The following is a 13,448-nucleotide window of genomic DNA, read 5'->3' as shown; positions in this document are numbered from 1 at the left end:
ATTTGTAAATAAAATCAGTGCCCTGACTCTACTCATCAGGCCAGAGCTATTCTCTTTCTGTGTATGTTTTGTACAACATAAGGAAACAGTATAGTAACTATAACGGTAAAGAAATAAAACAGAAGAGTCTGGCTATGATATAAGAAAATTCTACAACCCAGAAACAGATGGAGCTCTGCTTTTAGGCAGTGCCTCAATCTAGAGATTACAGATTTCCGGGGAGAGGAATGTTAATGAGTTCAGTTTATTTTTGCAGGCTTTGCTCTGGTAGCGATGAAAATTTTTGGTGGTCAAATGTTAGAAATATCGAGCTTTTTGCATGGAAACCACACACACATGCCCAAAGTGATGTCTCTCTTCAAAAGGATCCAGCTGTTGGGGGCGGAGTCTAGCTGTGTTTACCTTTCTGGATTTTAACATTTGGAAGTGGTATATTTAAAGCCATTGACAGCAGTAAGTTGTTGTTTCTTGGCCTTTTATTTAAGATCAAGTGTAGTGTTTGTTTTTATCACTTTAATATCTGATGTATTCTTTAACTGAAAATATTATTATTAAAAAAATTTTTAGATTAGAGAGCTGGAGTTGGGGTTTGCTCCTTCTGCTCCACTTCAACCTGGTATTATAGTATCGCCATAGTTTGAATTACGGGGGGGTACTATACCCCCCAATGAAGACCCAGTGCCCCCCAAAGAGACAAAAATATAAGTTTTGGAGGGGTCCGATATTTTTTTTGACATTGTGAAAAGGAAATATATAATTCAAACCAACTCCCATTCGGCATTCTTATTGTAGGAACATTTTAATGTAAATTGATTTCAGACAGACACCCCTATTGTGGACCGTACCATTTTTAGTCACCGCAGCGCTAGAACGCGCTAGAGCAGGGGTTCTCAAAGTGTGGGAGAGTCAGCCCCCCCCCCCCCCCCCCCCCCCCCGCAGAGAGAAAATAAACAACAGCGCCCCCCCTTACAATTTTTGCTGTTGCTATACTTAATGTTCCATTTTCTTTTACACATTTTAAACATCTGTGCTTTTTGAAAACATCTTTTTTACACATTTAAAACATATGAGCTTTATTAAAACATCTTTTTTTTTTTACACATTTTAAACATCTGTGCTTTTTGAAAACCTCTTTTTTTTTTACACATTTTAAACATCTGTGCTTTTTTTAAACATCTTGTTTTACACATTTTAAACATCTCATAGCATCATTAGCTAGCACCTCTTGGCAGACAACACACTGTGGCAGTGGAGCATCTTCAGATCCAGTCCATGAAAAGCCAAACTTTAAATAATCGTGGTCATACTTCCTTCTTTTTTTGCTTGGCCCAGACTCTGTCTCCTCACTCACTGTAGCTTTAGGTACTAAAAATCGATCCATTTTGTCTCTGGCAAAGGCTAGCTGAAGTTCGCTAAATGTCCGCAATAGTAACTTATTCTGGTTTATTTTTCCTCACGTTGCGCCCCCCTGAAGAACTCTGGCGCCGCCTAGGGGAGACACGCCCCACACTTTGAAAAGCCCTGCGCTAGAAGCAATAGCTTCTAGTCCACACCGTATTCAGTTGATTCATCAGATACAGTCCATGGGTTTGCAGCAATTTATACAGTCTGTGGTTTGCAGCAGAAGACATGCATTGGTAATGTTAGTTGCTAACCAACTTTTAGCCTGTTGAAAATGTGTTATTTTACAACTTTCATTTATTAAAGTGATTTGTTCTTTCAGCTCATGTCACATCTTTATACATTGAATTACTTACCCACTGAGGCCAGAAGGCTACAGTGGACAGATGTTAACGTTAGTTATCAACGTTAGTTAGCAAGATAAGCTAAGTCTCTATTTAAATCAAGCTTATTACAGTGTGGTATAGAAACAATTCTCATTTCAAAGGAGAAGAACTCCATATGTTTCCATTCTCATTTTATCATGAATAAATTGTGCCCTTCTGAAATTCATTTGGCACATAGGCCCATCCTGTGTGTGTGATTAGGCACAAGAAGTTCTGATGTAGGCCTAGCTAAGCCTATGCAAAATTACAGTCAGAACCTCTGGGGACTGGGGGCAACATAAAAAGAGCCAGGTAGTAGGCTAGCCTTGGCAAAATAGCTTAGTACATGGATGTTTTCTATTGTTTTTACTTACATTCCTTTTGTATTATTTTTAAGATAGTCATAGTTTCATCTGAGTACCCTGTTTGAGTTTATTCACAGAAACAGTAGGCCAAACATGAGGAAAAGAAAAGGGCCAGACATCAGGCATTTTTTTGGTGCTAAAAGAGTAAGTAGTAAATATTAGCACTAAGACCTACAGACAATTACAGTACAAGTGTAGGTGCAGTTAGGTTTTATACACTGTTCATGTGAATAAAGAAAATGGGTTCCCAGCAGACAGGAGAGGCACAGCAGGACGAAAGAGAGCAAGACATTCAGCAGGACTGTTCTATATGTGTGTATATACTGTATGTGACTCATTTGTAGTGTTGATACCCAGTTTGTTCTGACAAAGAAGGTTATCAGGTTGTACTGCTGTTTTTCTTCTGTGGTAGTACTGTATGGTTTGTCATGCTTCTTAATGACATTAAAAATTATTGATCAGAGTTATTGTGTTGAGTTACTGACACCGACTTTCATAGATGAGACGGGACAGGACCAGGGGGGCGATTGATATGATAGTGGACCATGATGGTACCCCCCAATTATGGTGGGGTAATTCGCACTCTGAGTATCTCCAGGAATATTGCCTTGTTCTAAATACAAAGAAACAGCTTTCTTATTTGATATATTCTTTAAATAAAGATAATAAATGAGTTTTCTAAAATAATGAGTGGGAATAGAGCTTTTTCTATTCTATCTGTTCATATGGCATTGTAGTAGATCTAGAAATTGTCTTGTTAAAAAAATAAGTAAAGAAAAAAGTTCTTTCTTTCTTTGCTGGGTCGACCTTTTCCCCATTGCCTGATTTTCTCCATGTTCAACAAGCTACTGGACCATTAGTCTGCAGTAATTCTTTCCCCTACTTTCTCATTAGACAGATCACACAACACCCCAACCCCTTCTTTCTTTCTTTCTATCAAAAACGCTCGTTGGTCAGACATTTCTCTGCCTGTGTGCAATGGCTAATAAAGCAAAGTGGAAGAGATTGGCCCAGGCCACCTTACCCTCTACCAGCTTTCTGTATCTCCAATACAGTGTCACTAACCTGGTTAAGTATAACTTAGATTTTGAGTTGTTTAAGGCACTGTGTTTAGGTTGCAGTCTTTTCTGGAGGTGTGGGTTTGAATTCTACTTCTGATATTTGCTATCATGGGTTATTAACGGGCCATTGGTTTTATGCTCATAGTTTGTGTTTGTTGAATGCTTGTTGGGAGTTTTGCCTGCATGTGAGTGAAAATGGAAGCTTCAGCTAGCATGCCTTTGCAAAAATTAGCTTGAGAAACTTTTGGAATAGAATGCTTCAAGAGTATTTGGAGTCCTACTGCAATAAATAAAATTAGATCAGAATTAATTTCTTAGCCTGTAAGAAATTGCATGCTTGAAATATTCAGATTTTTAAATTCTTTTCAGATAATTTTTTTTTCAGTTTCTTGTGAATATCTGCCACATATTACAATATCATTAGGTATTTTATGTTTCTAGATGTAAAAATATAAAGTTTTAGTTCATGGAACGACATGCGACCTTTGACCTGGATTTTCATATGGTTATAATGTAAATTGCCTGTTGACATTGATTGATAAACTACAAAACTAGAAATTAATACAAGCAACAATGAATGATTAACCATGTAGCCAGCGGTCAGGGTTTCTAGAATTTTTTTTTCCAGCAGGTTGACGATTTCAGGTAAAACCTTCAATCGTGTTCGTGTGTTGCTGGAATTTCATTATATCATTCAAAGGTTTGATAGTGAAAACAACCCTTTAGTTGTGTCTTGGTCCCATGGTGTAATGGTTAGCACCCTGGACTTTGACTCCAGTGATCTGAGTTCAAATCTCAGTGGAACCTCTGAAGCCTTTGTTTGTGGCTTCTGAACTCACATGCACAGACTATCTCAACTGCATGCTCCTTTTGGTCAAGCAAGCTGTCACATCCCAAACCCTTTGTTTCCGTTAAAGTGCCAGTCTTCTGAAAATTACATTACCCCTGGGAATTATACCCGATAAAACTAGACATGTTTAATAGTTTACTGTCTAAATTGTATTTTAATATGAGACCAGGAACATGTTCTGTTTATTTGGTAAAGTTTGGCTCTTTGAGTCCACCATTACACGAACGCGTTCCTGGTAAGTTACTGTTTGTTCAAAGAAGTGACATCATATGCGAAATGCTTAAAAGTTCGTTGGCATTTCTGGCTTCATCTGTTTTGCAAATTGGAGCACATTTTTAATGATTTTTTTTAAAATTTATTCTGCAACAAAACTAAAACCAAAGCATGCCTCCTAAGGGGTGTGTCCTTCAAGACTGTTCAAGTGTAGCCATTAAAAAAAGCAGAATTTTGATCCATTGTAGCCCAAAAGCTGGCAGGACACTTGCGGAAAAAATGGGTTTGATTTGTACTGACAAAGAGAGGTAACTTCAAGCCGATAGGATGGTTTGGTGTCTGCTCCATACATTTTGAAAAAGATACATCTGTGAGGCAGATTCACATAGAAGGATTTGAGTGATGTCTGGTACATGGAGCAGTTCCTACGATCTGGAAACAAAAGTCAGACGTGCCATCCCAAAGAGCTCACCGCACAGTAAGTGTCAAGCTTGCATTTAGCCTGTCGCTCTTGGTGAGGATAAGCAGGGTGGCGGTCTTCTTTTGGTCACTGTAGATAGGTATTTGAACAGTGACCCAAGTGCATTGCCAACTCATGTGGTCAGCATAAGACCTGCGTATGGTCAACGATGCGTCTCACTTTGGTGCCCGGCTGTCGGTCTAGCCGAGCGGACTAAGGAGCAGTGTTCGGCTCGTGGTATCCAGTGGAGATGCGTTCTTCAGTGTTGATCCTGATGTTTGTTGAGTCCTGTTTACTGGTGTTTGGGATGGTGTGCTGATACAGTACCATGCTGAACTCCAGTTTTGCATCTTAAGGTACTGAAGCAGATGCCTTGATGTTCCCCTACGTAATTTAGAATGCTTACGAGTAAGTTTGAGATTCTCTTTGCCATACGATGGGTGAAAACTGGTCATTGCAGTCCATTCTAGGGTTCATTTTACAACACTGGCTTTATTTAGCAGCACTGCCCACAGACGGTTGGCAGGTCGAGTCAAAGTACTGTCATAAAATGTTTGCAGAGGTTGCTTGTAAAAGCACTGCCAATACAGAGTATTGCAATAGTTAGCCAAGTGCATGGCCCATGCGTGAGGTCAACACTCCATGCCACCCCAAAATGTAGCTCCCTCCAGTCTCTTGCTGCAGCTGACATCAATTTTACTTTGCCATTTTTTTAACTGACTCCTCTATTACAGACACTGTCTGATGTGCTTGGGGACAGTAGGGGCTCCGAGTGTGCCTCCCTCATGGCTGTTTTAGTCCTTAAATCATCTTCAGTGCTTAAAGAAGCCCACCCAAAAAACTTTGTCAGCTTAGACTATGCCATTGTTTGGGTCACGCAGAGATAATTCCACCAAAACACCAGACCGATTAAGACACACTGCAATTGGTCAAAAGCTTGGAGCTTATTTGGGCATTATGTGTTGTCGATTTTTATTGGTCACAAGCATGTGCTCATTGTTTACACTCTGGCTTCCTGCCGTCTCTTCACTGGGGTTGGATTTTGGCAAACGGAGGGATTTGTGGAGGGAGTTCTAGAAAAGATGAAATATGATAATGATGACAGATACATTCATCACAGTGATGACTGCTAGTAATTTTCTCTTCATCATTGATGGATTATGTTTGTCAGTGACAAGCGTGACGAGTGCTAGTGGGAACCCTGGTTACACTACATTTAAATTCACTTAACCAACATTGAGGGAATATTGCTCCAGCGGTACAACAGTCTTTCAATTATTAAATCTACCTTGCTAACAGTGAGCACAGCACACACAGAAAACTGGGGGTTTTCTGACGTAACTTTCATTAGACTAGCACATTCGGAACGATGCAGCCGAGTGAAATCCACCTACCCGTCAGTCGCTGCGATCTAATAATGGCGGACAAGCTTTTAGTAATTTTTGGAACAGAATTCAGATGCAAAGAAGCATTTTTATTTATCTCCCAACTTTACAGTGTATTTGGCACATCACACACAGAAAACCAGGTATTTTCTGATGCACCTTTCATGAAACAAGCACTTTCAGAACAATGCAGCCAAGAGAAATCCATGTCGCCAGCAGTTCAGGTTGACCATTTAAGGCATCCATTAAATTAACTGAATCAATTTTCTGATATTTACCTAAAAGCTAAAAACACAGAAAACAGCTACAACTTAGTAAATGAAGATAAAATATGACAGAACTACAGACAAAAAGATCTGAACTTCAGCAAATGGATGCGTGAATTTTTCGACTAGCATCCTGTCTGTCAGTGTTAGCTAACGCTACTTATGTCATCTGCTGCACTAGTATATTTTGCCTGAGAAAGTTTCTCAACTAAAGACAAAATAAACAAAAGAATCACGACTTACCTCTTCTATTTTGCTAAGGCATCGTGTTTAGCAGATAGTTACAACTTCGTACGACACAAATCCTCATAAAATATAAAGTATGACGGACTGATAGAAAACAGTGGCGCCAATTTCTCGAGCTGAAGTCCATTAACGTTAACATTAAACATATGATGATGCTGTGCAACGTCACGCATTCTCGCAGCGCATGAGCATTCAATGATAATTCCAATGAAAATGTTATTTTAAAAATTGATGGGTGTAATTCACTTTAGCTTATTTTTTTGTTGTCTAAATCATTATTGACGAACTCTCATATTGATGGTGTTTTTAGAATAGATGAAAATGAATAAAAGTATTATATTATAATAAACACTGAAGCAGAGGGAGCTCAGCTCCTGCTGGCTGTACTGCCGAGGCGAGGAGGCGGAGCTGAGCTCCAGAGGGCTCCGCCCAATTTAATCTCTGGGTTCGGAACCTGAAAAGTCGCTCCCCTTCCGGATAGCCGTTTTGTTTTTTGTTTTTTTCCTGGTGCGAACCGTGACGACATCAGAGGGCGTGTTTTTAGTTTTGGATAAGTTTCCACATCTTCTTATGATTACTAGTTGGTCTGTGCTTGTATTTTGGAAGAAAGCAAATATCTGCTATGTCTGCAAGTCTTATGAAGACAAGGAGGCACCAAAGCGCAGTGGGTAGAGAAAATGTAGCTGGCTCTGCATGTTGCTGGTGTTTTCGTTCTGCTCGCACAGCTTTCTGACCACCAGGGAAGAAATAACAGAACAAAGCTTGCGGGCAAGCAATGCGATCCACCATCTCCGGACTACTGTTTACTTCTGCTGTGCACTGTCTTCTGTCGATGACGCATTCTTGATGACAAATTTCTGTTGAAAACTCATGGAGACCAGGGGCGTCACTAGGCCTTTTTTACTGGGGCACGTGCCCCAGTAAAAATCAGCTGTGCCCCAGTAATGTTGAAAGATTTTTGCAACAAACTAGTTTCTTTGGCAGATCATTTATCTACTGTAAGTTGTAGGACAGAGTGTGTTTCAAACTTCTATTGCCTCTTCTTTCTAACTAATTTTCTGATTGGTCTGGGAGATTCTCACTGTAAACATAGCTTGCGTGTGGCGTGCCATGAGTCCATTTAGCCTACTGGAGAGATGAGTCTACTCTTTGGATGAGTCAGAGAACGGGCTCTGGATGAGTTAAGGTAGTGTGAAGATTTTGCAACAAAACTAAGCAAACCATATTCTAACAAACCCATTAAACTACATCGAATTAAACGATATTAAATTACTTTTCCAGATGGATATCAGACAATTCTTCTCACGAAGCAGAGACAGGGGCAGGGAAACAGTGACAGATGAGGAGGAGGGTGAGAGAGGTAAGATTAAGGTTGTAGGCTATGTGCTAGTCAGTCATAACTAACCAGCTAATTTTGTGAATCGTGAGAGTTGAGGTGACATGTTTAGCATCAGCATGCATTAAAAGCCAAAATGCCAACAATAATTTTTTTGGGGACTGGGATGTGTTTTCCGTCTAGTTAACCTATTCTTGCATACCGTAACTTAATCCACGAGAGCATAAGAATTATCCACTTTGCATAGGTTGTCCAGGAACGTTAAGGTGCATTGTGCGGGGGGGGCAGTGCCCCAGTAAAGCTTAATTCCTAGTGATGCCCCTGATCGAGACCCTTGCTCGTGCCAAGGTTCCCAGAAGCCTGACCTAAACCCGTTCAAGAACACGTTCCCTGGTGGTCGGAAAGCCGTGCAAGCAGAGCGAAAATAACAGCAACATGTGGAGCCAGCTACATTTTCTCCACATGCTGCACTTTGGTGCCTGAGCCCACTTGTCTTCATAAGACTTCAAACACATCGTGCAACTTGCATTCCAGCGCACAACATCAGGGGAGGGGAAAGAAGGAAGGAAAGAAGGAGATAGATAGATAGATAGATAGATAGATAGAAAAGCCACCAGCTCTATTTTTGACTCTGTCAGGGTTATGGGAAAGAGGAGAGAGCAGGAACGCATTCCCCCACTTTCAGAAATTATGCAGTCGATATTCCCACATTTGAGAAATTCGCAAAGGTCTGCATGACCCCGGTGAAACTCTCTCCGTCCACAGCGCATCCTCAACAACCATTTTCTGCTCAAAACTCATGGAAACCCTAGCTGGGTGCTAAGGGTGAAGGAAGCCTGAACAAAACCTGTTTCCTAGTGGTCAGAAACACAGCAATACACAGAACCAGAGATATTTTTTCTATGTTAACCTTAAGAGCATAACCTTTCTAGCTCCTCAAAGATTTAAAACAGATAGTAGCTCTTCATATAAAACATTTGAACACAAAGAAAAGAAAAACAGCTCTATCTTTGACTCCAACAGAATTAGGCAAAAGGGGAGAGCGCAAATGCAGTCCCCCACTACCGAAAATTACACAGTTGAGATTCCTGCATTTGAGGAATTCACAAAGGTCAGCACAACCTGAGTACAATGGCTAGATCTCACTTTGGGCAAACCACCTTCTTGATCATGGTGTTGCCCCTGCCAGGTAAGTATGAGTTTCTTTGCCTGGCTGAGATGTAACCCTGCAAGGGTGTAGGCTGCTCCATGAGGGCAGGCAAAGCGTCCGAGCAGGGTTTTGCATAATTTTTGGCCCCTCCTCTTCCAAGTCAGCACAAGACACTGGTGGTGATTTCATGTGCGCTCCCTCTACTGGTCAGACAAGATATGGACCTGACAAGACTTTGCACCGACCGACACGTAGCCCTTTTCCACCAACAGGGAACGGGTTCCGTTCTGGTTCGCGCACCAAAGTTTGATCCGTTCAGAGCATTTTGGTCAAAAATCCATTGGTTCGGACAGTGGTTAAATTGGCTTTTGTAAGGAGGGGGAGCTCTTCTTCACTCACAGTGGTCAATATCTCTCAAAACATTTTTATTTATCGCACCATCAGTTTAATACATATTTTATCAGCTTATGGCCTAGTTATTTATATCTCACATCAATACACATATTGGTAACTTATTAAGTCTATGATTCACCATCAATCTACACTGTAATTTGTAAAACCTATTCACAATATACACCACCAATTCACATATTAGCAATAGTTCTTTACATCTCATCAATCTACTGTATTATTTGCATTACTTGTTTACATCTCACACCATCAATTCACATATTAACAATAGTTCTTTACATCTCACACCATAAATCTACATCAATCAAATCAATTGTTTGCTAAACTTACTGACATGTCACAACATCAAACCACATATCAGCAATAGCCAGTCATTCCAATTTAATTTACAACTTTCCAAATAAGACTTAGATCAAGTTTCTCCTGCCTTTCCTGTCTCTGTCTACATGCTCCCGGGGAGACTCCCAGAGCGTCCGGGAGACTAGGGATGTCTGAATTGTTTAATTTTGTTATTTAGTCTAGTCTTAGTACCCCACAGCAACCTCATAACTTTGGCCAACCAAAGCAACATTGGATTGGGGGTCAAGCGCGCGAGCCAATGGAAAAATCCAGGCTGCCAGTTCTCACTATCACGAGGGAGGTTTGCTAACGCTCCATGTGCAAAGATAGGTTAGCGGGCATCCATTAAATTAGCTAACTCAATTTTCTGATATTTACCTAAAAGCTAAAAACACAGAAAACTTTTTTTTTTGTCTGACTTTTACTAGACTTAGAAATAGAATATTATTAGAAGAACATCATCAGAGGGTCTACCATTGGCAATTCATAATAGTCATAATTGACATTAACATTGACTTTAGGCATATTAAAGTATGGTCCATAGTTACTGGATTTATCTAGATCTGTTACTATTAATAAGTTTTAATTGACACAACATGTGGTTATTCATACACACACATTTTATATCCATATGCTCAAGGGCACTTCAGCCCAACACCACCCCATGTTAACCCAACTACATGTCTTTGAACTGTGGGGTTAACCAGAGCTGACACAGGGAGCAACACAGGGAGAAAGGCCACCACCAGCCGCTGGGCTCAAACCCAGAACCTTCTTGCTGTGAGGCGACAGTGCGAACCACTCCATCCCCCTGCTGCACAAGTTAATAAATGTTTAAAGTCTCCCCGTCGGGGAATCGAACCCCGGTCTTCCGCGTGACAGGCGGAGATACTGTCCACTATACTCACGAGGATGACGCAATAGCCCTCATTTATCAATAAAAAATGTGGTATGGAAAGCACTTACTGCTGGGGTCAACAGCGTTCCTGTCAATAATCAAACTCCAGCTGATGTTTTCATATTTAATTTATAGGCCTACATCCGTTATATTGGACAGATCACACAGCACTCAACTGTTCCTTTTCAAAATTCAACACCACCCACCCCGCTTGCTTATCTATCTATCTATCTATCTATCATTCTTTCAAAAAAGCTCGTTGGTCAGACATTTCTCTGCCTGCGTGCAATGGCTAATAATATAATAATAATGGCCGTCCTCCAGCGCGCGGAAGCGCTGGCGCTGTTGTTCTGGCGTGCGCCCCACGCGCTGGAGGACGGCCCGGCGAAGGTCCGCGTAGGCCGGCGGGGAGTTATAGCGCGGCCAGCTGCGCCTCTCCCATCAGGAGGGGGAGGAGGCGCGCCGCTCCATCGACCACCCCGTGGCTTCGGCGACCTGCTCGAACAATGTGAGAAACGCCTCGGGGTCGTCCTGCGGGCCCATCTTGGTCACGGTGAGGGGAGACGGGCCCGGGGCGCTGGTGGACCCCGCCGACGCGAGGAGATGCCGGAACGCCTCGCGCTCTTCCTGCTGGGCCAGCACCAGGGCTTCGAAGCGCCGCTTTTGCTCCTTTCGGAGCGTGACGAGCGCCTGGTGCTGGCTTTGTTGAGCCGTGGCGAGGGCGTGGACCAGGTCCGCGAACAGGGAGGATTCCATGGGGCTGCAAGGTTGGTGCTCCACCTTGTCCCGGGTTTTGGCACCACTGTAGAGCTCTCTGAAGTGTGGGTGGAGCACAGAGGACAGCAGGACAACGCTTCAGATGCAAATAGGCTTTTTATTGTCAGACTTTTCAGTATAACCGCCAGTTTTAATCTGATAGCGAAACACACACACTGTGTTCTTGTCCTGGGATGAGCTCTTCTCTGCTCTGCCTCCTTAAATAGGGCGCGGTTACTGGGAAAACACAGGTTAATTACCGTCAGGTGTAATGATTCTGCCACTCACCTTCCCTGGCTCCGCCCTCCTGTCACAGACCGGCGCTTGACCACGCCCCCGCTGCCACACACATGTTTTAAGTGTTTATGTATCAATCATTAATTGTACAAAATGATTTTCAGACATTTATGTATTTGTCATATCTTTCTTTGTCACATGACGTGTTGTCTTGATAACACATGTGGCACATAATTTTAGCAAATGGATGACAGAAGATTAATTGAAAGATTTATGCCACAGAGCTGCCTTTAACTAATAATTATCACTTATTACTGATGATTGTACGTTTACTAAACAATACAATACAAAGCTCAATACTCCCAGCCAGGCGCTCCCAGCCTATAACATATTGAATATCAAGTTAAAATCAACCGCAATAAAAGGAAAATGATGAAAACTGGAATATCAAGGGGTCTACTGTATCAGAAGGCCCACTGCATTTCGCGAGATCGCAAGCTGTCAAGTTGCTAGAATTCAATCTTTCTAGCTATACTTTCACCCCCTACAGCTATCAGTATTACACATAATCATAGATTAATCACACAGCATTCTAATTCAAGTGAAAATGGTCTTTAAAAATACACACAAGTAGTGATTTAGTCAGAGAAACCAACCAAAACAAGTCTTCAAGTCGCCGGTCTTCATTCTCGTCTTCGTTTCTGTCGTCGTCAGAACTGTCCTCATTTTCTTCTGAAGATGAGCGCTCAGGTTCAAATCTGTAAGGCTGGATACCACCAGGACATTCAGCTGTCAAAATCTCTACTTGTGGGCCATTTTCTTCTTCTGTATCGGTAAAATCAAAGCTAATTTCCTCAGCATCGCTCCTATTTTCTGGTGTGTCCGTCATTGCAACTGCACCGAGTGGTTACTGGTATGACGTCACGCAGCTGTTCCATTGACCGAGAGGGGGCGCTGCGAACGCGGAAAATTTCAAGTGATGGGCATGATCAAATAAAGACCGATTACAACCGCGGGAAGCTTTTGAAAAATCGACGGTCAATTTATTTCGAATCTCGGAAGCATTCTGGTGCAGAATAATGCGACTTTTACCGCCACTGCATGACGCCTTCAATAAATTTTTAAAGCCTCCCCGTCGGGGAATCGAACCCCGGTCTTCCGCGTGACAGGCGGAGATACTGTCCACTATACTAACGAGGATAACGCAATAACCCTCATTTATCAATAAAAAAATGTGGTATGGAAAGCATTTACTGCTGGGGTCAACAGCGTTCCTGTCAATAATCAAACTCCAGCTGTTTTTTTCATATTTAATTTATAGGCCTACATCCGTGATATTGGACAGATCACACAGCACTCAACTGTTCCTTTTCAAAATTCAACACCCCCACCCCGCTTGCCTATCTATCTATCTATCTATCTATCTATCTATCTATCTATCTATCTATCTATCAATCATTCTTTCAAAAAAGCTCGTTGGTCAGATATTTCTCTGCCTGCGTGCAATGGCTAATAAAGCTGTAAAGGCACCTTCAATCCAGTGTCACTAACCTGATCCAGTGTTAAGTGCAGCTCAGGTTTCTCTTCATTGACGCATAAATCTTTCGCCTTTTACTAAAGATTTCTGTGGAGAGAAATGTTAATGAGTTCAGTATATTTTTGCAGGCTTTGCTCTGGCAGAGCTGAACATTTTTAGTCAACAAATGTTA

At 41.7% G+C, this 13,448-nt stretch overlaps 5 non-coding genes across 5 annotated transcripts; 3 read left to right on the top strand and 2 right to left on the bottom strand.

The window, feature by feature from the left end:
• Positions 1-460: 460 nt before the first annotated feature.
• Positions 461-648, top strand: LOC132898006 (U2 spliceosomal RNA). The gene has a single exon (XR_009656441.1). It is a non-coding gene; the product is annotated as a U2 spliceosomal RNA (small nuclear RNA).
• A 3,279-nt stretch (positions 649-3,927) lies between these two features.
• Positions 3,928-3,999, top strand: trnaq-uug (transfer RNA glutamine (anticodon UUG)). Its single transcript has one exon. It is a non-coding gene; the product is annotated as a tRNA-Gln (tRNA).
• A 4,982-nt stretch (positions 4,000-8,981) lies between these two features.
• LOC132896822 (U1 spliceosomal RNA) lies at positions 8,982-9,145 on the bottom strand. Its single transcript, XR_009656179.1, has one exon. It is a non-coding gene; the product is annotated as a U1 spliceosomal RNA (small nuclear RNA).
• Positions 9,146-12,867: 3,722 nt separating this feature from the next.
• trnad-guc (transfer RNA aspartic acid (anticodon GUC)) lies at positions 12,868-12,939 on the bottom strand. Its single transcript has one exon. It is a non-coding gene; the product is annotated as a tRNA-Asp (tRNA).
• A 369-nt stretch (positions 12,940-13,308) lies between these two features.
• On the top strand, positions 13,309-13,423 carry LOC132895558 (U5 spliceosomal RNA). The gene has a single exon (XR_009655771.1). It is a non-coding gene; the product is annotated as a U5 spliceosomal RNA (small nuclear RNA).
• Positions 13,424-13,448: the final 25 nt, after the last annotated feature.

The sequence above is a fragment of the Neoarius graeffei genome, chromosome 1 (assembly GCF_027579695.1).
Source record: "Neoarius graeffei isolate fNeoGra1 chromosome 1, fNeoGra1.pri, whole genome shotgun sequence".
Lineage (NCBI taxonomy): Eukaryota > Metazoa > Chordata > Actinopteri > Siluriformes > Ariidae > Neoarius > Neoarius graeffei.
The sequence above is the reverse complement of the archived record's forward strand: the minus strand, read 5'-3'. Positions and strand labels throughout refer to the sequence as shown.